The sequence below is a fragment of the Anabrus simplex genome, chromosome 10, assembly GCF_040414725.1.
Source record: "Anabrus simplex isolate iqAnaSimp1 chromosome 10, ASM4041472v1, whole genome shotgun sequence".
NCBI lineage: Eukaryota > Metazoa > Arthropoda > Insecta > Orthoptera > Tettigoniidae > Anabrus > Anabrus simplex.
The window spans coordinates 28130208-28152742 of record NC_090274.1 but is presented as its reverse complement, the minus strand read 5'-3'; the positions used below and the strand labels follow the sequence as shown (position 1 = coordinate 28152742).

General features: G+C 41.6%; 1 long non-coding RNA gene across 1 annotated transcript in view; it reads left to right on the top strand.

Moving 5' to 3' along the window:
• Positions 1-22535, top strand: part of LOC137502374 (uncharacterized) — a 288122-nt gene that overhangs the window by 27561 nt on the left and 238026 nt on the right. The gene's annotated exons all lie outside the window — the stretch shown is intronic.

Below are 22535 nucleotides of genomic sequence, written 5' to 3'. Positions count from 1 at the left end.
CTCCCTTCTTCTCTTCGAAAGGTAATATTTAATTACTTTAGTGAGAAACAATAACAAACATACGGGGGAATGTTATAATTATAAATTTTAATAAAATAATTAAAATGTCTCAGATTAGAAGATCTTCGTCCAGAAATGGGCTACTTTCATAGCCCTATCACAGCCTGCCATTAAATCCTGGGTTGTGTAAGAGCATGGGCACAGTTCGCAGGTACACTGGTGTAACATTGTCTATCTCTCCCCCACACTCGCAGAGATCTGAACCCTGCAGATATCTCCATTTACGTAAATTGACTCTACATCTCCCCACACCATTCGGAACTCTGTTGAGTGATCGCCAGATTTCCCAGTTGGTGTCGTGACCTGCAGGAAGGCTTTCTTTGGCCTTCATCCACTCTGGTAGTATAATGGATTACCAGAGCGGTGTCCTGGCGACCTTAGGTTTTGCAGTGAGCATTGCTCTTGTCTGCACAAAGCTCTTCCTTGATTTGAGCAGTCTCCTTGGAGGTTGGTGATCAAAGAGAGGGTGAACTTGGTCCTCTACCGAGCTGATGAAGCTGACGCCTACCCGTGGTGCCCTGCATAGGTTCTTAGAATAGAACTCCATCCAGTAATGAACTGAACGTCAGCATTCCAGAAGCATTTTCAGTCTATGTTCCAAAGGTACTGATTTTGCTATTGCCCCACTCAGAAGAAAATTTCGCTTCCATCTCTTTTTCTGGTTTTAAACTTGTAGAATCTTGGCACACCTTACAACCTGGCATTTTATTTTTCGCATAAAGCCGTTCGTTTTTCTGGAAGAAGTCATTTTTTCTGAACTAATTTCCAACCGTCGGGCCCATCATGGTCAGAATTCCTTCCCCTCTAGAACTGCAGTAAATCTATCTGTATTTGCGATGTTTTCTTCACATTAACTTGATTCACTGTTCACAGTTTCAGGATACACTTCGAAAAGAATCGGCGTGCTTTCTTTTATTTCCCACTGGTACAAAATACCTAAGTTATTTTTATTAATTTCACTTTTCTAACTTGTGAAACACGTGCACCGCTTGCTCTTACTAAATAACTATGAAACTCTCCTTGTATCAACGGCACAAAACAAGTGTTTATGCTTTTCAGATTTACTGCTTTCGTTGTTTTTAAATAAATTTAAACATAAGTTACATTAACCCCTATTACGGTTAGCGATTTACTAGTTATCTGCTGCTACATTGGTATAGTAACGACACTTGGTGCAAAATGGATACCGTTTGATTGTTCGTGAGAAGAACAGTTCGTTTGCAGAAGGAGGAGACTCCCCCCCCCCCTACTCTATTGTATTCCAGTAGCCAATAATCCACAGTTCTATAGTAGGACCCACGAGAGTTGAAGTCTGACGTTTAGCGCCACCGGCGAGAGAAAGATCAATCAATCAATCAATCAATCAATCAATCAATCAATCAATCAATCAATCAATCAATCAATCAATCAATCAATCAATCAATCAATCAATCAATCAATCAATCAATCAATCGATCAATCAATCAATCAGTAACGCTGCTCGAAAATGTTCTATTGCTGTGGAAACAATAACAGAGATGCCACATTTAAGGACGCTATCGCCACGTGGGTTGGCTTGCTAACAGTCGTTTTTATTATATTATTCGGAGTAGTACTGTGTTCGCTGTGTTAATTGTTGCTGGTTTATGTAATGATTGACATGTTTGTTTCCTAAATATTATTTTCGTTGTTTTTTTTTTTTTTTTTTTTGGTAAGTTCATCAGTGGCTAGTTGTACAGTTCTATTCTCTATTTGATATGTACATTTGTTGAGGTTATTATCAGGTTAGTGAGTATGAAATCTCATATTTATCGTCATGGACGTGTTCTGTCATAAATGCCGGAATTATTAAACACGAGTTTAGGAAAGGGTCAAAGTTTATTGAATTGCATTAGGCCAACATAGTTGATTAAATATCAAGCCTGTATGAAACAGTGATATGCCGCAGACTTAGGTAACAATGACAACGCAGCTTACTTCGTAGTTACTGCTTTCGCCGCTCAAATGTCAGACTTAAACTCTCGTGGGCCCAACTGTAGTCCTTTAGGCAAGCAACTTAATGTTGGAAACATCCTAGGGATATGAGCCGCGAATTTTAGGGAAATAAAATAAAGTATGAGAATATATTCTTTATTTATTCCTATAGTTTACAATCCTTTCCTTGATCATCGTTTTCCAGTCGATTAGATCACGGCCGACTTGATGTGTCGCTCAGCGCAGCGAGGGATCCAGTCGGCCGTGATTAGATTAGCAGTTTACCTTTTACTATCACTACGAGCGCTAATGTAAGTCAATGCACTTTCACTTAAGCCCTTGTAGCTGCATTCAGTGTGAACATGTTTCAAAAAATAAAAAATAAAATCCTGAGGGTATTGAACCAAGGAACACATTACATATTATTTAAATAAGTTAAAAAAACAAGCGATTTTATGCTGTTTTTCCAGAACTGCTTTTAGGCCGGAAGTGATTTTTTGAAATGTGTTCTTTTACTTTTGATAGAGCTATCCAAGGCTCGCAATTTGAAACTTTTTCGGGCCCTTTAGCCCTTCAACTTTCGGCGCAATTGAGGACATGGCTTAATTTTACGTTTTTCGTAGTATGGCGATCCCTACTTTGTCTTCCAAGAAATATTTTCAACATTAAAATGTGGAAGCATAAGAAAGAGAAAGATGAAGATTATCTCTTTAATTTCATTTCACTCAGAACTGACTACACGAAATGGTTAATAGGAGCAAAGCAAAGTTAGTATCTCCGTACAGGTCATGAAGGTCCTTGGAGTGGTGGAAAGTAAAGGCTTCCACTACCAGTAATCTTGGCACTTGGGGTAGAGTGGTTAGCTCTACGCCGGCCACATTTGCTCATTTTTGGTGTAGGCTGGGTGAACCTCAGGACCATATGCACCTTCGGAAGTGGAAATCTCGTTTCTTAAATGAAACTACACCCTGACGGGGGACTCCTGTGTAGGTGGGGGATGCAGACGAAGAATACACTCACGGTATCCCCTACCTGTCGTACGAGGCGACCAAAAGGGGAGACCAAGGGATGATGACCTTAGAACCATGATACTGCTTGTGATTAATACCATTGCGTTCGGAACACCATGGGTCGACGTTACTTGCGACTAGGACTACCTTGCGAGAAAAACCATGGGTCTACGTTGCATAGGAGGAGTGTCATTATGCGAGGAACACTACGGGTCTGGGACGTTGCTTGTGATAAGTGTCATGGTGTGCATTCCACCGGTCGGTTCCACTGTGTTCGGATTGGGTCTGCGTTACCTAGCGTAGTACCACTTCATGAGAAACAACATAGGTTTACGTTGCTGTGATTAGGACCACCGTGTGAGAAACACCACGGGTTTGGCTGTCGCACGTAATTAGTATCACTACGTGAGGAATGCCATGGGTTTGTGTTGCCTATGGATGTTATCATAATGTGTGATACACCGTGAGTCTACATTGCCTATGTTTAGTACCACTATGTGAGCAAAACCATGAGTATACGTGGTCTGTGATTAGTTGCCTTATGTGAGGAACACCATGTGTCTGCATTTCTTGTGGGTAGTACCCTAATGTGAGGAACACCATGGGTTTGTGTTACCTGTGAGTGGTGCCATAATGTATGATACATCCTGGGTCTAAATCACCTGTGATTAGTACCACTATAGGAGGAACACCAGGGTTCTGCCTTATCACTGATAACTATTATGGGGGGCCGGTAACCTCGATTTTGGACCCTTTTGGACAACAAACATCATCTCTTAAAATAAGAAATTTTGAATTGGATTCACTGACATTTGGATTCATGGTCATTTTTTCATCATAATTCGTTTTTTATTCTAGACAGTGGATACGTTTTGAAGTTTTAATTATCGTGTTATTTTGTTGCACCTTGTAACATTAGGGGCCGATGACCTAGCTGTGACGGCCCTTTAAACAACAAACAACATAATCATCGTCCTGACGGGATTCGAACCCACATCCTTCCGAGTGAACCGAGCACGCCTTTACCGCCTCGACCGGGCACTCCCTGCTTAACATAACAACAATGATAAATTTAGACCGACAGTTTACAGAAACTTGAAACATGTGCTCATACGCATTATACTCGTATCTATTGAAACGTAACAAAAGCGGACAAAAAGAAAGCTTTATTTTAACCATAAGCCAACACTTCATAGGAAATGTGATAAGAATATTCTGAATAACATCCAATACATTTTCTTGTTGCTTTCGAGAAAAGGTTGTAGGTACTGCGTACCGTCGCCTACCACCACAAAAAACACTGCTGTTCAGTCATAATGTTTGTTTGTATTATTACTCTTAAAACACCAGTAATGTAATTCCAATTTCTCCTTGTGGAGCAAAGGGCAACCAGGAAAGTTCTCCATTCTGCTCGACCTGCAGCCAAATCTTTTACGTCATCCCATGTTTCCCAATTCCGATCAATTCCTCTCTAATTGTTGTTCTCAAAGTGTTCCAAGGTCTTCCACTTTTATCTTTTTTTTCCTGCTGGTTCCATTCTAAGACAGACTTTTAAACTGCTCCGTCCTGTTCTCCTAAAGGTGCGTCCACACCAAGATGTTTTCGTTAACTTTGTTAATAAACATTGTTAATGAACAATGTTCATGAACATTTCTGTCTGTTAATAAACAAAATAGCGTGTTCATTAACTTTTCGAGCATGTTGATAAACAAAATTTCTTTAACTTTTGTGAATGAAACTTTTCATTAACATTTCGTGTTTTCGTTAACATTTCGGTTCGCACATGCGCAAAGACGCAATTAGAACACGCAAATTCGTAGCGCGGAATACAATACTTTTATTATTTTTTAAATCGACTGTCGAATTGCAAGCAACTCATATACACCATACAAATACATAAGTGAAGTGTAGGAGTATTTCTCTTACACTCTTACATGATCATTGGTAGGAGTCACCAGTCGCTAGGAATCTTCAAGTTATACTTAGTCTAACATTAATGCAGATGACATTCCGATAAATTTGTATCCTTTCTTCCAATTTCAGACTCAATTACTGTCAACAAGAACTGAAAGTCTTGTGGGGACATTCTCAGAAAGTTTTGAAAGCCTGCTGCATCATGAATTGAAAGTTCTGACATAGGCCTAAGTGTCCTCTCCAAACTTAATTCTAAACGCTTTTCCAATATTTTTCTTTGCCACACTTTGCGTCTGCATTTTTCTCTAATTGCACTCATTAAAATAATTAAAGCTGCAGCTGTATTTTCTTCTTCCTGACCTTATCCATTGTAACCTCACAAACAGATATTTTGGTGTGGACACAATGTTAAAGAAGTTTGTTAACAAAAGTTTATTTGGTGTGGACACAATGTTAAAGAGGTTTGTTAACAAGAGTTTATTAACATCTTGAGAAATGTTTTCGTTAACATTGTTTATTAACTTTGTTTCGTTAACATTGTTTATTAACTTTGGTGTGGACTAACCATAATGCGTGCCCTATTCATCCCCACTTTATTTTCCTTATTTCTACATCAGTGGGTTTTATAGACAGGTTTTCTTACGAACTCTTCGAGCTGATATGGGATTTGTTTAGTGACCTTTCTTAATTCACAACCGTCAAGAAGAACGGACTTCATTTTGGTATTGAATAGTCGGATCTTGGTTTTCGTGGGAGGTCACTGTTCTTCGAAATAGGGAAGAGTAAAATGAATGAGCTATATGCTTTACGGATTCGAGCCTTGACTTCTTCCTCTGCGCCGCCAGTCTTCATCATCATGCTTCTGATCGCCAGATATTCAACCACTACCATATTATTATTATTATTATTATTATTATTATTATTATTATTATTAATTTGTTGGGGCCATCTAGAACCACGTTAAGTCTTGTTCCATTTGGCATTTTGCATCGCTTTCTTTTGAGCCCAGAATTCCCTCACTCTCTGTGAGTGGGCCAGCTTGCAATCCTTTGTCCAGGTGGTACCTCGTCTTCTTTTCGGTTGCTTGTCTCGGTTTATTCCATCCGTCAGCATCTTTTTACGGAAGAAATCTCTATCGAAGGCGTCTTAGGATTTTATATGCAGCATTTGCTGGTCTTCCTTGATGTTCATAAACTAGAGCATTGTGGTTTTGGGTTTCGAGTCAAAAAAGTGAAAACAGATCTGTTTAATCAGCCTGTTTCCGTACGTTCGTTTGAGATGACCGTAATATCGTGCCCGTCTCTTACGGATTGTTTCTGTAATTTTCTCTATTTTACTGTACACTTCTTTGTTATACTTTATAATGGGTTCCATTCTTGTAATTGGATCCCATGATATTTCTGATGATTTTTCGCTCTTTTTACTCCAGTTTTTCGAGGAGTCATTTATTAGCATTTAGGGATAGGGTTTCGGCTGCATACGTAACTACTGACTTCAGAACAGTTTTATAATGATGTAGTTTAATATTTTGGGACAGGCATTTTTTGCTGTAGATTGAGCGTGACGTTTGATAGGCTATTTCAAGTTTGTGTACTCGTTTCTTAAGTGCTTCTTTGTCCAGTCCATTTTTTTCATTATGATCTCACCCGAATACTTGCGTCAGGAACGGCATCCGGCCGTAAAACAGGGCCAAATCCACATGTTCGACGCAGTTCGCACCCGCGACCCCATATGTGCAGGAAAAGAAGAAGAAGAAGAAGAAGAAGAAGATCTCACCCAGATACTTAAATTTTTCTACTCGGTTGATCTTCCCATAATTTGTCTGGAGTTTTGCTGGGGCATCTTTGATGATAGTCATTACTTCGGTTTTTTCAAAAGATATCTACAAGCCAGTTTGTTCAGCGATTTCTTTTCGAATATAGATTTGCATACTAGCAGTTTCTACATTGTTTGACACAATGGCGATGACCTCAGCAAACACTAGACAGTCGAGCACGATCCCCTTAGATTTTGTTCCCATTCTCAGACGACTATAATCACTTTCTAATAAGTTTGTTCGCCAGGTCCTAATGATCGTTTCGAGCACGCAGTTGAAAAGCATCGGAGAGAGCCCGTCACCTTGTCTGACTCCTGTTTTGACCTCGAAAGAATCTGATAGGCATCCTAGGAACTTTACTTTGGATTTTGCGTCAGTCAGGGTGGCTCTAATTAATGCCAGCAGTTTCAGGTCAACCCCGAATTCGTTGAAGATGTTTAGTAGAACCTCGCGGTCTATCGAATCGTAGGCCTTCTTGAAGTCCACAAAGACTGACATGTACTGTTTGGACCTGAGATTACAATGCCTGATGATCGTTTTGAGGTTGTGGATTTGTTCAGCAGTTGAACAACCCTTCCTGAAGCCCCCTTAGTATTTGCCCATTTGATGCTCGACTTGGGCTTCTAAACGCTCCAGAATAGCAAGTGAGAGAATTTTGTACGTTACCGGTAGCAGGGATATTCCTCCGTAGTTGTTGACGTTTTTCATGCTGCCTTTTTTGTGAAACGGGTGGATTAATGCCGTTTACCAGTTTTCTTTCATTTTTTTTCTATTTGTTTCTGCAAGATTTCAACGGCTTCTTCAGGGGCATATTTCCATATTTTTCAGGGTATATTTCCAATGACAGAGTCTTCTCCATGCGATTTGTTGTTTTTTGATTCAGGCAATGTGACACTTGATTTTGTCTTTGTCGGGTGGTCTCGATTCTGGGCATCTGAGTATGGGTTCTTCGGTCTTGATGAGATTTTTGGGATGATCGCAATTTAGTGAGTTCTTAAAGTAGTCGGCGAGGATGGCACAGTTTTCTTCGTATGCGGTCTCCAACGTACCGTCCTTTCGCTGAAAGCATAGTGACGTAGGTTTATAGCCCGACAGTTTCCTCAGTAAGTGAATATTCATATTTACGTTTCTCAGCTCGGATCACTTTAGCTGTCTGGGCCCGTTGGGCTTTGTAGGTTTCTCAGTCTGTTTGTTTGTTTGTTTGTTTGTTTCAGGCATGTTTCTTGCTTCTTTTGATTTCAGCAGCTTATTTTGCAACCTCAATCAGGCTGTTTTTGGTGTTGTTAAAGTTACAGTCGATCGGTCGAGCCTTTTCCTGGAACTCTGTGACTTTTTGCCGGAGTTTATCATCGTCAAAGCGAATTATATTTTTGGGGGGGTCTTATTGGAGTTTGCAGGGAACGGTTTAAATTTAATTATAGACATGTAGTGGTCTGAGGCCACGTTTACGCCTTTTTTAACTTTAACATTTGTAATCTCAGGACTGTTTTTCCGAGAAATTGCGACGTGATCTATTTTTGAACTCTCCGATGTTTGGGGTAGGGGATCGCCATGTTGTCTGCTTTGTGGGAATATGGCGAAAGTGAGTTGACATGATCTGCAAATTATGGTTTTCGCAAATGGAGGCCAATCTCTTGCCGTTTTGATTGGTTCTTTTGTGGGCGGGATAGTTTCCATTTTTTTTGTACTTCTGTTCATAGCCAAATTGGGCATTGAAATCTTCCATAAGAAGTTTCACATAGTGTCTGGGGAATTTTGGCGAGCTTTTCATCCAGTAGGTCCCAGAAGTTATCCACTTCCTCCATATCAGATCTGTTCTTATCATTTATGGGGGCATGTGTGTTAACTAGGCTATGTTTTGTTGGCGCATTTGGTTGTTAATATGGATAATCTGTCATTTGCTGGTTCGAAATTTTCAACCGATTTAAGTATTTTGGTTCTCACAGCAAACGCGGTTCCAAGCATCACAGATCCATCGAGGACTCTTTTTTTTTTTTTGAGCTCTGCTCTTGAGGAAACGGTAACCTTCAGATTTAAAAGTCTCTTCGTCTGTGCAACGTGTTTATTGTAGGGCAATTATGGATATCTGATTTTCATGTATGGCTTTGGTGAGAGTTTTCAGTTTGCCAATTTGTGTAAGGAAGCTTATGTTGAATGTTGCTGGAAAGTTTTTCGATTTGGTTCTGAGTTTCTGACTGATTGGGATACACCGAGACGCTCCATCTCGTCTCTTGCATGATGCCAAGTCTCTCCCAGAATCCGAATGATACTTGTGCGCCGCGGGTTTCACGACGAGGGATTTATCCGAAGACCTACCCCTTGGAGTAGCTTTCTTGAAATGTTTTGCCATCATGCTTACTTGACTTGAATTTGTTTGCGATGCATACGTAGTAGTAGTAGCTAAGGTTGTTAACCCTAGAGGTTGCATCAAGATGTTTTCTGGCTTCTCTTTACTACCAAGGTTATGAGCCTTGCACTGATAGGCCCGTCGACCCAGTTTCCCGCTGGTATTGGTTGCCCAACCTTCAACTAGGTTGCTCGACTTTACAGGGATACCTCTTGTTGGTTATGTGCTGGAGTTGAAGTGAAAGAGGCTAGTTGGATTCTCTTGTTGAACCCAATATATTAATGTTGCAGATGTTGGCAACGACGCATTTCACTCCCATTCGCCAGAGTCACAATGACTCCTCCCAGGTTAATTCCTGGGACCGTAGTAGTAGTAGTAGTAGTAGTAGTAGTAGTAGTAGTACACATTGAAGAAGAGCGGTGTCCAGAAACATAGATACAGCTCAGTGGCGTATACTGAGGGCTACCAAGGCTATCAGTGAAGCCCAAACCTCAAATGCGAGCGATGGAAATCTAAAGCACATTATATTGTAAGCAGCTGACACATTGTTACATTTGCAAACCTTGAAAGCAATGAGAAAACACGTCGCACGTATTTCTGAGAACAAGGCTTCGGAGAGTGATATTGCAGCCCAGACTCTCGTCCGTTCCCATCGACTCGCCTCACGCGGCTTGCTGCTGGCTGCCTACAGGCGCGGGGACCGGCGGAGGATAGCTGTGCTAGGCTTCGGTCCGTCAGATCGCCACTGCTAACTATCACCATGCGTTACTCATCGTATATACTTCCTCACCTCATCCTTCTGCCTTAAATATATAGATAACGGAGTGCTGGTATTTCACTCCCGTTTACTTCTACGTCCTTGTAGGAAGACACTGCAGGGCTGCTGTTATAGGAGTAATATAGTTTTCTTTTTATTGGTAGATCTACTAAAATGAAATGCTATCTTTCAGGTTTAGCGTTCTCTTTTGTTGGTTGGAATCGAACCCGTGATCATGGGTCGGACACCACCACTGATCTTCCGAGGAAGATAATTAACCATTGAACGATGGGTACGACCGCTGTAAAATTCAACATTGTTATTTAACGATTATGATGATGATGATAATAATAATAATAATAATAATAATAATGGTGCATGGCATCTACATAGGCTTGGTGGTGACCTAATGAGGATAAAATGAATGGCGAAGACGCCATAAATACCCAGTTCCCAAGCCAGGGGAATTAACAGTATGAGGGGGTTGATTCTGAAAATTGAACCGGGGCCGTCGGACCAAAGGCAAGCATTCTATCCATTTGGCCTCAAAGCTGGACTTCAATTTGCTAAACCTTAGGCTACCAACTCGATTGATCAGGTGTTGAGTATTGGCGGTGGCAGAGGCCAGGGCAGTAGCTTATGAAGCAGCCTTGACAACACAGCGGGCAGCTGTTGGATGCAGCTCAAAATGCTTAAGGCTTGATGTTCCGTAAACCAACTATCGAAAAGGGGTAGCCTAAGTCTAGTGGTAGCCCACGTCTTGATACCAGAATACGCCACTGATACATTTACTCAACAAGCAGCAAAGGCAGGGCTCCAGATTTCCTTTGAGTAAACATATTTGGGGACAAATCATGACGACCGCCTCACACCACTACTTTCCAGCGGCAGCTCTGTGTCTATTAGCGACTTGTAGGATTTACTACCTCTACTGCAGCCAGAGTTGCCAAATCGGCTACTGCACTCTACATGAAGAAAGGGTAAATACTACAGAGAATGAGGAAGAAAGTGGTTTGGCAGCCTCTCCAAAACAAACAAGGATCACTTAGAACTCGTTAACTCAGCAGGGTGTGATTAACTACTGGCTTTCAGCTCGCTTCCAGGAACTGAGGTCGTCATGTTTTGTCCCCAACTATAACATGGAAGGACGTATGGCTTTTGTGTCGGTAGTAATAGTAGTAATAGTAGTCCGAGGTGGTAGAGACAGTTGCTTTTAGAGGAACTACAACTGGGCAACCATCCTCTATATAACACTAATCAGAGGGGAATAACACTGAAGGGATCCGACACTTCGAAAAATGTCCGACTCGTTGGCTGAATGGTCAGCGTACTGGCCTTCGGTTCAGAGGGTCCCGGGTTCGATTCCCGGTCGAGTCGGGGATTTTTAACCTTCATTGGTTAATTGCAATGGCCCGGGGGCTGGGTGTTTGTGCTGTCCCCAACAGCCCTGCAACTCACACACCACACATAACATTATCCTCCTCCACAATGACACGCAGTTACCTACACATGGCAGATGCCGCCCACTCTCATCGGAGGGTCTGCCTTACAAGGGCTGCACTCTGTTAGAAGTAGCCCTGAAGATGGGTTTCCGTGGTTTCCCATTTTCCCATTTTCACACCAGGCAAATGCTGGGGCTGTACCTTTAATTAAGGCCACGGCCGCTTCCTTCCTACTCCTAGCCCTTCCCTGTCCCATCGTTGCCGTAAGACCTATCTGTGTCGGTGCGACGTAAAGCAAATAGCTAGAAGTAGCCACTCGAAATTATTATTACTTCGAAAAATTAAGATATTGGCCAAAGAAAGACGAATCCACGAAGGGCGTGAAAATGGGACTCCCTAGGTTAACAAGAATTGACCAACGGAGGTCGGATAGGATGGATGAAAGTAAGGAGCCTGGCACGGGTAAGTGGAAGCAATGCCAGGACTCGGCTAAGGGTCCCATGGTTGCCAACACAGGCTCCCAAGTTCAGAACCCATGGAGCCCCTTTTAGTCGTCTCTTACGACGGGCAGGGGATACAGTGTGCGTTATTCTACCACTCCCACCCACAGGGGGTAGTAGTCCGAGAAAAAGTTCGGCTCGCCAGATGCAATTAGAGTTGACTCCCGTAGGCGACTTGCGTTTCGTGATGAGGATGAATTGATGATGAAGACGACACATACACCCAGTCCCAGTGCCAGAGGAATTACCAATTATGGTCAAAATTCACGACCCTGCCGAGAATCGAACCCGAGACCCCCTGTGAACAAAGACCAGCACGCTAACCATTTAGCCATGGAGCCGGACAGAAAACACAGTGCTTGATAAACATGAAAACTGTACCCCGTTACCTAAAGAGAAGGTGTGATAGGATTGAGGAAGTTGAGAGTTTCAGAGACCTCGATGAAATTGACCAAATGAAAACATGTGAAAGGGAAGCCGACAACAGCAGGCGAGAAAAGATGGTTACTACTTTTCGTGAACTCACAATATTTATAAGAAGAAAGCAATCTCATTACAGGCGAAGATCAGACACTACAACATTGTGATTAAACGGAATGTCTATATGGTAGGTGGTGATTCCGAATGACTGGGAAGGCTGGCCTAAGAGACGCTGAGAAGGTAGAGAGAGAAATTCTTCGCAAGATAATGGGTCCAAAAATTATAAATGGACAATATAGATTAAGGGGTTATGAGGAACTGTGTCAGGAAACTGGACGACTTGATGGAGACTCTTAGGAAAAAAAAGACTGAAATTCTATGGAAAGCTATTGACAAAACAAATTATCCCCTGTGGGCGGGGGACGCAGACGAAGCATACACCGACAGTATCTATCGTAAGAGGCGACTAAAAGGGGTGACTTTTGGAACCATGAGACAATCTGTGATTAGGACCTTCACGCGATGAACACCATGGGTCGCCTTTACTAGCGATTAGAGCAATAATCACTACTACCCGAGGAACTCGTACCGCTACTGCTTCCAGCTGGGTCTGTGATTAGTATCATCGGGGGAGGATTACGATGGGAGTAGTACCATTATATGAAGAACACCATGGGTCTGTGTTTCCTGTGGGTGGTGCCATAATGTGTAATACACCGTGGCTCTACATTGCCTATGGTTGGTAGTGAGAAACACCAGGAGTATAGGTGGCTCGTAATCAGTACCTCTCTGTGAGGAACCTCATGGGTCTGCGTTGGTTGTGAGTAGTGCCATTATGTGTGATATATCCTGGGTCTACATTACCTGTGATTAGTACTACTAAACGAGAAACGTCATGGTTCTGCTTTACCAGTGATTAGTACTATTATGAGGGGCCAATGACATGGATTTTCGATCCCTTTGGACAACAAGCATCATCCCAGAAAATAAAGCATTGTGAATGGGTTCCACTAATTGTTTCGGATTCCATTGTCATTTTTTTCATCATCATTCGTTTTAGATTCTAGTCCATGGGCTCTCAGAGTGCAAGCACCGGTGCATTGCACGGCGCAAGGTGCAAACGACGACTTCGCTAGGTTGACCAGAGTGCAGACCCCCCGATTCTGAGCAGTAGCGCTGTCTCTCTCTTTCCCTACGACTGTCTCCCCTTTCCTCACTTGCTCTGCAGTGCTCCACCATCCGAACAGATTTGAGCCGAGTTTAGCCGAGTTTAGCCGAGTTGCCCCGACACAAAACGCTAGTCCGAACCGAGCCGAGTCGGACCGATGCACGGTGCACAGGAACCTCTGTGCTTCGGTCTGCAGGCGTGAGATTTTGGGCGTTTGAGAGGACCTGTTCTATTCACTGGATGCATTTTGAAGTTTTAATTATCGTTTCATTTCGTTGCACCCCGTATCATTAGGGTCGATGACCTAGCTGTTAAGCCCCTTTAAACAACAAACATTATCATCAACAAATCTTTCAGATACTTGATAGTAGACCTGAAGTTTCTGACAAGTGGTGCCAGGAGGCGAGGAAGGACTTCAACAAGCTGGACTAATGCGAGGGAACATCTCAAATCGAGCACAGTATCGGTTACAAATCAATAACTTCGACGGCTTCCACGAAGAACAAAAGCAGAACAGTGGTTAGATGATAGAAAGACGGCAGGGTTCCAAGGAAAGAATGCAACTGCGGAACAGACTTCCAAAAAATGTGCAACAATGATTTAACCTGGTCTTCATTGGCCATAAATTAAATAAATTAACAATACATTTTCGGCCCGCCAGTTCTGTAGCAGCTGTTTTTATCGGTACACCCTTAATGGGGGTGAGCTGCTTCATGTACAGCAGTGTGAGGGGAATGAGTGTAGGTGTAATTGTCTGAGCTAGGAATGGAAGAAAGCGACCATGGCCTTGAGAAACTTACCATCCCGGCATTTTCTTTGAGCTGGAATATGAAAGCACGGAGCACCATTTCCATAATGGCCGACAGGAGATTCGAACCCACCTGTCTCTCTCGAGTACACTGCTAGCAACCATAATTGGTCGTGTCGCAAAGCACTGAGTTAAGCTCTCCGATATTAAATTCGTTACTATCGGTTGGTCTTAAAGACATGTCAGTTATCAGAACATGAATAATATAGTAGCGGCGATTGGGGGCGGCGAGGGGGCGGCAGCCTGCCCATTTTATCCAACTGAAACTGGGAGTTTATTAAAATAAACAGTTTGTGCAAACCCTGTTGCCTTACCAGCTAATTATTTCTTTTATTTTTTAAATTCATCGTCATCATCATTTCCCCTTATCCAACTCCTGCCGAGTCGGGCTGTCTATGGCACTTCTCCATATTCCTCTTTCCTTCCACCATTCCTCTTCCACGATCTTGCCCCAGACTAAATTTCGTCTTTTTATGCCGCTCTTCACTGATTCAATCCACCTTGTTCTTTTGCCCTCACACTTTGCCTCCATCTGTCTTGGAATTGTATTCTCCTCCATCCTCTTTACATGTCCAAACCACCTTAGTTTATTCTTTGCAACTCTCTCATTTAGCTCTCCAATCCCGGCTTCCTTCCTAACATCTTCATTTCTCACTCTGTCTTTCCTACCATACTTCTTGGGAATTTCATCTCACTGGCTTGACTTCTACTCTCTTGCCTGCTAGTCAAAGTCCAAGTCTCAGCTGCATAAGTCAGTATGGGTACATAGTACACTTTGTACATTATCTCTTTACTTTTCCTGGTATTTCTTTGCTCCAAACAAGTTTTCTTACACTTTGGTAGAATGCATTACCCTACTGTACCCTCCTGCTAATGTCCATGCCCACCGTGGCTTTCTGTATTAATTCACTTCCTAGGTATTTAAAGCTGTCCACAATTTTCAGACTCTGACTTCCAATTCTCATAGATTTTCTTTAATTATTTACAAAATTACTAGCGAAAATACGCACAAAATGTCGTTCGTCGCGGCTAACAGATTTCTATAGCGGCACAGCAAGTAGTGGAGACTTTGTGATAGTACATATATCACACCCCCGAATTATATGTAGAAGTTATAGATATTATTGTCAGTATTCGATTTATTATTATTATTATTATTATTATTATTATTATTATTATTATTATTATTATTATTATTATTATTATCTGTATTTCATTTGTATATTTTGCCATTTATATTGGTAAGCTGGAAGATATCCACATATGTAGGTATGAGTAATTTGTTTTGCACGAGTGGGAAAACATTGCTTTAATAACTCTGGTAATTTGAATGAGTCATATGGCTACCTCAGTGTTTGTTGTGATGTACTTGTGTCGGGTAATTCCATTAGTCATGTATATATCCCAGCCTGATGAGATGAGCTTGTTGTAGTACTCCCGAGTGTTTGTTTATAACTTGGGAGAAAGAAGAGGTTCACTCATGATTGGCTGGCAAGCACCAATCCAGACGTATCATCTGAGAGGAGGGGGATGTTGATGTCTATAAAGGTTGATGATACGGCGGCAACCAACAACATTGTAAGAAACATTGTAAGGGTGATTGTAAAGGTGAAGGTAAAGGAACGAAAAGGAAGATAACTACAACTACAACTGACGCACTGTACGGGAAGGAAGTGGTGCTGATACACGGTACTGGAATGACACGGCTGCAATGGACGGGACTTCAAACGTTCGTGGAGCGTAGTCTTGTTATGTTCGTGGAAAGTGGATGATTGTGGAGAGTGCTTGCGCATTAAGTATTGTAGCACTTGTGGCGGCCTAGCATTATATGTTGGTGAAAGCTATCTCAGACTTTCCATAAATTTATGTTGAGGATCGACAGACGTGTGTATATATCTTTACAACAAGTGTTAAAATATGTGAACACAGTAGTACAAGGTACAGTATCTGTGTGATGTGATAACTGCCGATTATGAGAATCGGTAAGAAGAATTGATATAGAGACAGTGAAGGGTATTTATCTTCATACATGTACATTGTTCATCGGACTATCTACAAATGGTAGCTTAGTTCTCGCTTTCGTTTTCCCACGATTTTCATTATTATTGTTGTTGTTGTAAATATGGAGTCTTCCAGCAATATTTTATGTGTGTATTATATGTATAATGTTGTATGTTGATGAGGTGCTCATGCACGGAATTTGTTAAGAATATAGTTAGCTATTTTAGAATCAGTATTATTAATGAACCTAGGTGCAGTTCCTACCTAATTAGTCGTTTGCAGGAGGTTAGGTAAGGCCTGCAGCAGATGTACCAGTACGCAGCATTATGTACACGCCCTGGGATATAAAGTTTATCATGCTCTTATCTAAATTCGAAGGATCCGTTATGGTGAACTCTGGCGCCCATACTACGGACATTTCGGTTAATTATGCTTATTAATTTTATTAAGTTTTTGAGTAATTTTATTTATATATTTTTATTCATGATTTTATTTATTATTATTATCATCAAAAGAAAGTTACAACTTTGCATGTGCTGTGAGGAAGGGTAGCAAGGGGTATATATTTTTTTGTCAAGTTCATGCGCACTGAGGGATGATTCACCCGCTCGTCGCGAATATTATTCAGTCTGGTGGTCTCTTTAGTGTCTGATTTGTTTCTAAGTGTGTAGTCGAATGCTGAACGATTTTTAATTATATAATCACACAGTTCTTATTCATCTTCTTCTTCTTCTTCTTCTTCTTCTATGACCACATAGGATCACTTTAGTCAGTCCATCGTTCAGGTCTCTTTGAAGGGATTGTCCGGGCTTTGCGGTCCTCCCAGTACTTCTTCAGACGCTCCGATTTTCGTGCCCTTTTCTCGGTTGAAAATATGCGTGTTGTTGGTTTCTTTCATATAAGGGTAAAGCGGAGGTTTGTATTCTTGAGTTTTGTATTCAATTTCATCTTATTTGTGGTGTTGTAAGGCCTATTTCCTTCAGATCCTCTCTTACTTCTCTGATCCATTTACATCCTCTTGCGGTATATTTTGAGGCCAGATTGTGTTGTACTAGTTGTTTCAGAAGTCTCGAGCCATCCTCATGATATGTCTAAAGAATCCCAGTTCTCCTCTTATTCACAGTATCTGTAATGGGTTCTAGCTCTTTGTACACGACTTTGTTAGGTATTATCCGCCACTGTCCATCTTTCTGGTATTTTTTGTTGATGCAGGTTCTTCCAATCCTCCTTTCAATTTTCTGAAGTCTGTCAGTCGTTGTTTGTTCATTCAGGTGAAAAAGTGTTTCTGCTGCATATGTAGCTTCCGGTTTTATAACTGTGTTGTAATGTTTTATTTTTGCATTTATGAATAGAGATTTCTTTTTGTAGATATCCCATGTTAATTTTTGTGCTTCAGCTAATCTATTTGTTCTTGTTTGGACTGAGATTTTTTCATTTAGGTTATGTGTTATTACTTTCCAAGATATTTAAATTCAGTTATTATTTTGATTTTATTACCATTTATGGTGACTTCTTTTAGTTGTATTGGTTTTCGGGACATAATTTGTTTTTTAAAATGATATTTTGAGGCCAATTTTATTTGCAATGTTTTGATGTCTGTCTTTTTTTCCTTCTATGTCCACTGCTAGTAATGCTAAATCGTCGGCAAAACCCAGTCAATTTGTTTTGATTTTTCGGCCAATTTTTATTTTGGGGGACATTTCGCAAACCATTCCCTCATTACCATTTCTAGAGCACAATTAAAGAATAGTGGTGAGAGACCATCTCCCTGCCGTAGTCCAGTTTTAATTTCAAATGTCTTTGATGTTTCACCCCTAAACTTCACTTTTGATTTGGTGTTAGTGAGAGTCAGTTTTATCATGTTTATTAATTATTTAATTGCAATACACGTGTATTGTTCCTTTGGTGAAATTTTTATTGTATGGTACTGTATCAAAATCTCAAACTATTATTATCCCACTGAAATGGGATAATACCTCCCTGCTGAAATTCGTTCAGAGAGCATAAAAACTTCCCAGTTTGTAGCTTTTTTTGTAGTATTGATATATCCCCTCCTCACCCGCTATTTCCCACAATCGCGAGTACATTTTGTTGTCTGTACATATTTTGCCCCCCTCCCCACTTCTAATTCCCAATCGCCGCTAGTGTGAATAAATACGTGTAACTAACTTGTGTAAGAACCATGTTCGACTCCATAATGGAAAATCCTCAGCCTCTTTCCAGTCATTCGGCCGAGTCAGGAAGGGAATGAATGAAGCCCCCATCTAGCGGCGAGCATTTCTACTGCATAATGAGCCAGTAAATTCCAGTTGAATTACGTCGTGGATATGACCCTGAAAACAGCGCACCCACCTCTTGATAGATGTGCCTCCCAGTACAGTAATGTTCCTACTACCAAGGTCAACTCGCACGAGTGAATTCACGGTATAGCGTAGGCTGCTTATTATGTTTGATGGGAAGAAAACGCAAGTTAAAGCCTGAATCAGCCAGGTCTCCAAAATTGAAATTCTCACTCCGAACATTTTCTCCGGTATACGGAAAATCATATAATCATGTATGTTTTCGGGCTTACATGACACGAGAGAGAGAGAGAATATCAGGGAGATAGTTCTGATAAATCGAAGCCCCCCTCTGGGTGGGGGACGCAGGTGAAGAATACACCCACGGTATCCCCTGCCTGTCGTAAGAGGCGATTAAACGGAGTGATGGTTTCGGAACCAAGAGATTACCTGTGAGTAACTTGCGATTAGTACCACCAAGTGAGGAATACCATGGGTCTGGGATTAGTACCATTAGGGGAAGACCGGGCGAACTGGCCGTGCGGTTAGAGGCGCGCGGCTGTGAGCCTGCACCCGGGACCCAGTGTCGGCAGCCCTAAAGGTGGTTTTCTGTGGTTTCCCATTTTCACACCAGGAAAATTCTGGGGCTGTACCTTAACTAAGGCCATGGCTGCTTCCTTCCAACTCCTAGGACTTTCCTATCCCATCGTCGCCATAAGACCTATCTGTGTCGATGCGACGTAAAGCAAATAGCATTAGGGGAAGAGCACCATGAGTTTACATGGGGCTACGTTACCTGTGATTAGTACCATTATGTGAAGAATACCATGGGTCTACGTTACCAGTGGCTAGTACCATTAAGAGGGGACGGTGACCTGGATTTTGGACCCCTTTGGATAACAAGCATCATCTCAGAAAATAAGGCACTGCGAATTGGATCCACTGATTGTTTTGGAGTCTTCGTCATTTTTCATAATCATTCGTGTTAGATTCTAGTCACTGGATACATTTTAACCAAAACCAAACCAAATCCCATGGCACTACAGCCCTTGGCCTACCAAGCGACCGCTGCTCAGCCCGAAGGCCTGCAGATTACGAGGTGTCGTGTGGTCAGCACGACGAATCCTCTCGGCCGTTATTCTTGGCTTTCTAGACCGGGGATACTATCTCACCGTCAGATAGCTCCTCAATTCTAATCACGTAGGCTGAGTGGACCTCGAACCAGCCGTCAGGTCCAGGTAAAAATCCTTGACCTGGCCGGGAATCGACCCGGTGCCTCCGGGTAAGAGTCAGGCACGCTACCCCTACACCACGGGGCCGGCGGATACATTTTAAAGCTTTATTTAATTTATTATCGCTTCATTTCGTTGCACCTCGTACCATTAGGGGCTGATGACCTAGCTGTTAGGCCCAATTAAAGAATCAGATCAATCAAATCAATCACTACTGTCGCCCAGGTGGCAGATTCCCTACTATATGTTGTTTTCTAGCCTTTTCTTAAGTGATTGGAAAGAAATTGGAAATTTATTGAACATCTTCCTTGGTAAGTTATTCTAATCCCCAACTCCCCTTCCTAAAAACATATATTTTCCCCAATTTGTCCTATCAAATTCCAGCTTTATCTTCATATTGCGATCTTTCCTACTTTTAAAGACATCATTCATACTCATCTACTGATGTCATTCCACGACATCTCTCCACTGACAGCTCGGAACATCCACTTAGTCGAGCACCTCTCCATTCTCCCAAGTCTTCCCAGCCCAAACTTTGCAACATTTCTGTAACGCAACTTTTTGTCGGAAATCACGCAGAACAAATGGAGCTGCTTTTCACAGAAATGGAGAAATTCAACAAAAAAGTAAAATCACGTTTCACCCCTTTTCACCCCTTTAAAATAGGAATTTAAAAAAATCCTTTCTTAGTGCGCATCTAAGCAACGGTAGGAACTTGTCTTCAAATTTTCATGCAATTATCTCCATTAGGTTTTGCTGTGCGTTGATTATCGGTCGGTCGGTCGGTGGTCGGACGGACGGTCAGTCAGGACATCTTGCTTTATATATATAAGAAAATATAAAGGTCCAATAATACTGCCTTGAGGAATTCCCCTTTTAATAATTACAGGATCAGATAAAGCTTCACCTACTCTAATTCTCTGTGTTCTATTTTCTAGGGATATAGCCACCCATTCAGTCACTCTTTTGTTAAGTCCAGTAGCGCTCATTTTTACCAATACTATCCCATGATCTACCCTAGCAAATGCCTTAGATAGCTCAAGCACGATAGTTAAACTAATTAAAATGAAGATGAAGTTTTATAATTCGCGACAGACAGATTAATTAAAGTTTAAACTGAGCCAACAGTTTAAACCCCTATTGTAATACCGGCCCTATGTGAGTATATCTCCGTACATACTCCCAGCAGCTATATCTCTTCCATTATCTATCTATCTATCTATCTAATCTATCAATGTTTTCAATACCCACTCTGAAGGGGTGGGGCGGGCCTTATTTCTCCACATAACAAACGTCGAGATGGCCACTGTGTTAGTCGCGTAGCTGTGAGCTTGCATTCGGGAGATGAGGGATTTGAATCCCACCGTCACTGAAAATGGTTTTCCATGATTTCCCATATTCAGAACAGGAAAATCCTGGGGACTGTAGCTTAATTAAGACCAAGGCTGCTATGTTCTCAGCCCTAACTAGGGAAAAACGCATACAAAATATTGAGAGCTACCTTTTAACAGTTAAGTGTATTCCGTCACATACTTTGTTTCTTTAGAACATTTTATGCTCGACAATTCTTTCACACACACTTGAAAGCCGATCGTTGACTCTTTGAACAGCATAAGCCAGAAAAGTGTTCCTTTTTTTTCCCCTTTTACTTCCTTTATAAATTATTATTATAATGCGAATAGACTCATTAAGACTTCGCAAAGTACATGGAGGCGCGCATTCGCCTTCCTTTCTGTCTTCAGACCAGGTTGTTCCAGTCTTCTTCTTTGGTCTTTCCTCTTGGTCAACTTGCCATTTATGAATTTTGGATCTAAAGATTACACTGTTTTGGACATCTGCTGGTGTAATTCTGCCTGTTTCAAATCGATTTTGATTTCGCCAATCCATTTCATTTTGTCTGTTTTAGCCCTACTTCTGTTTTCATAGAATTAGACCATTTGTTTTGCAACTCTGTCTGGGTCTATTCTGTTAATATGTCCATAGAATCTTAACCTGCGTTTTCTAATGTCACTGAGTATATGTGTGTATTGTTTGATTTCCTGTCTGCCTCTATGTTGGTATTGTCCGTTGGTGAGTTTTGGGCCTAGAATATTTCTTCTGATTTTGCGTTCCTTTTTCCTTTTATTATTATTATTATTATTATTATTATTATTATTATTATTATTATTATTATAAATAATAGCGTGGATGTGTGCAATATTTATTTTTTAATTCGCGTACATAGAATTTAAGTAGTCACCGTTTACCGTCAAACTGGTTTTGACGTACAGTATTATGTATAGGAGTCGACCCCGTGGTGTAGGGGTAGCGTGCCTGCCTCTCACCCGAAGGCCCCGGGTTCGATTCCTGGCCAGGTGAGGGATTTTTACCTGGACCTGAGGGCTGGTTCGAGAACCACTCAGCCTACGTGATTAGAATTGAGGAGCTATCTGACGGTAAGATAGCGGCCCCGGTCTAGAAAGCCAAGAATAACGACCGAGAGGATTCGTCGTGCTGACCACACGACACCTCGTAATCTGCAGGCCTTCGGACTGAGCAGCGGTCGCTTGGTAGGCCAAGGCCCTTCAAGGGCTGTAGTGCCATGGGGTTTGGTTTGGTTTTATTATGTATAGGCCTAGTATGTGTCTTTATTGATGTATTGCTTCTCATAACTGCTTAATATTTTTCTTTGTTTGATGCGTATTGCTTTTTTTTCTACCACTTTTCCCACACCTGTGGGGTCGCGGGTGCTAACTGCGTCGCACATGTGGATTTGGCTCTATTTTCCAGCCGGATGCCCTTCCTGACGCCAACTGTATATGGGGGGAGGTAATCACTATTGCGTGTTT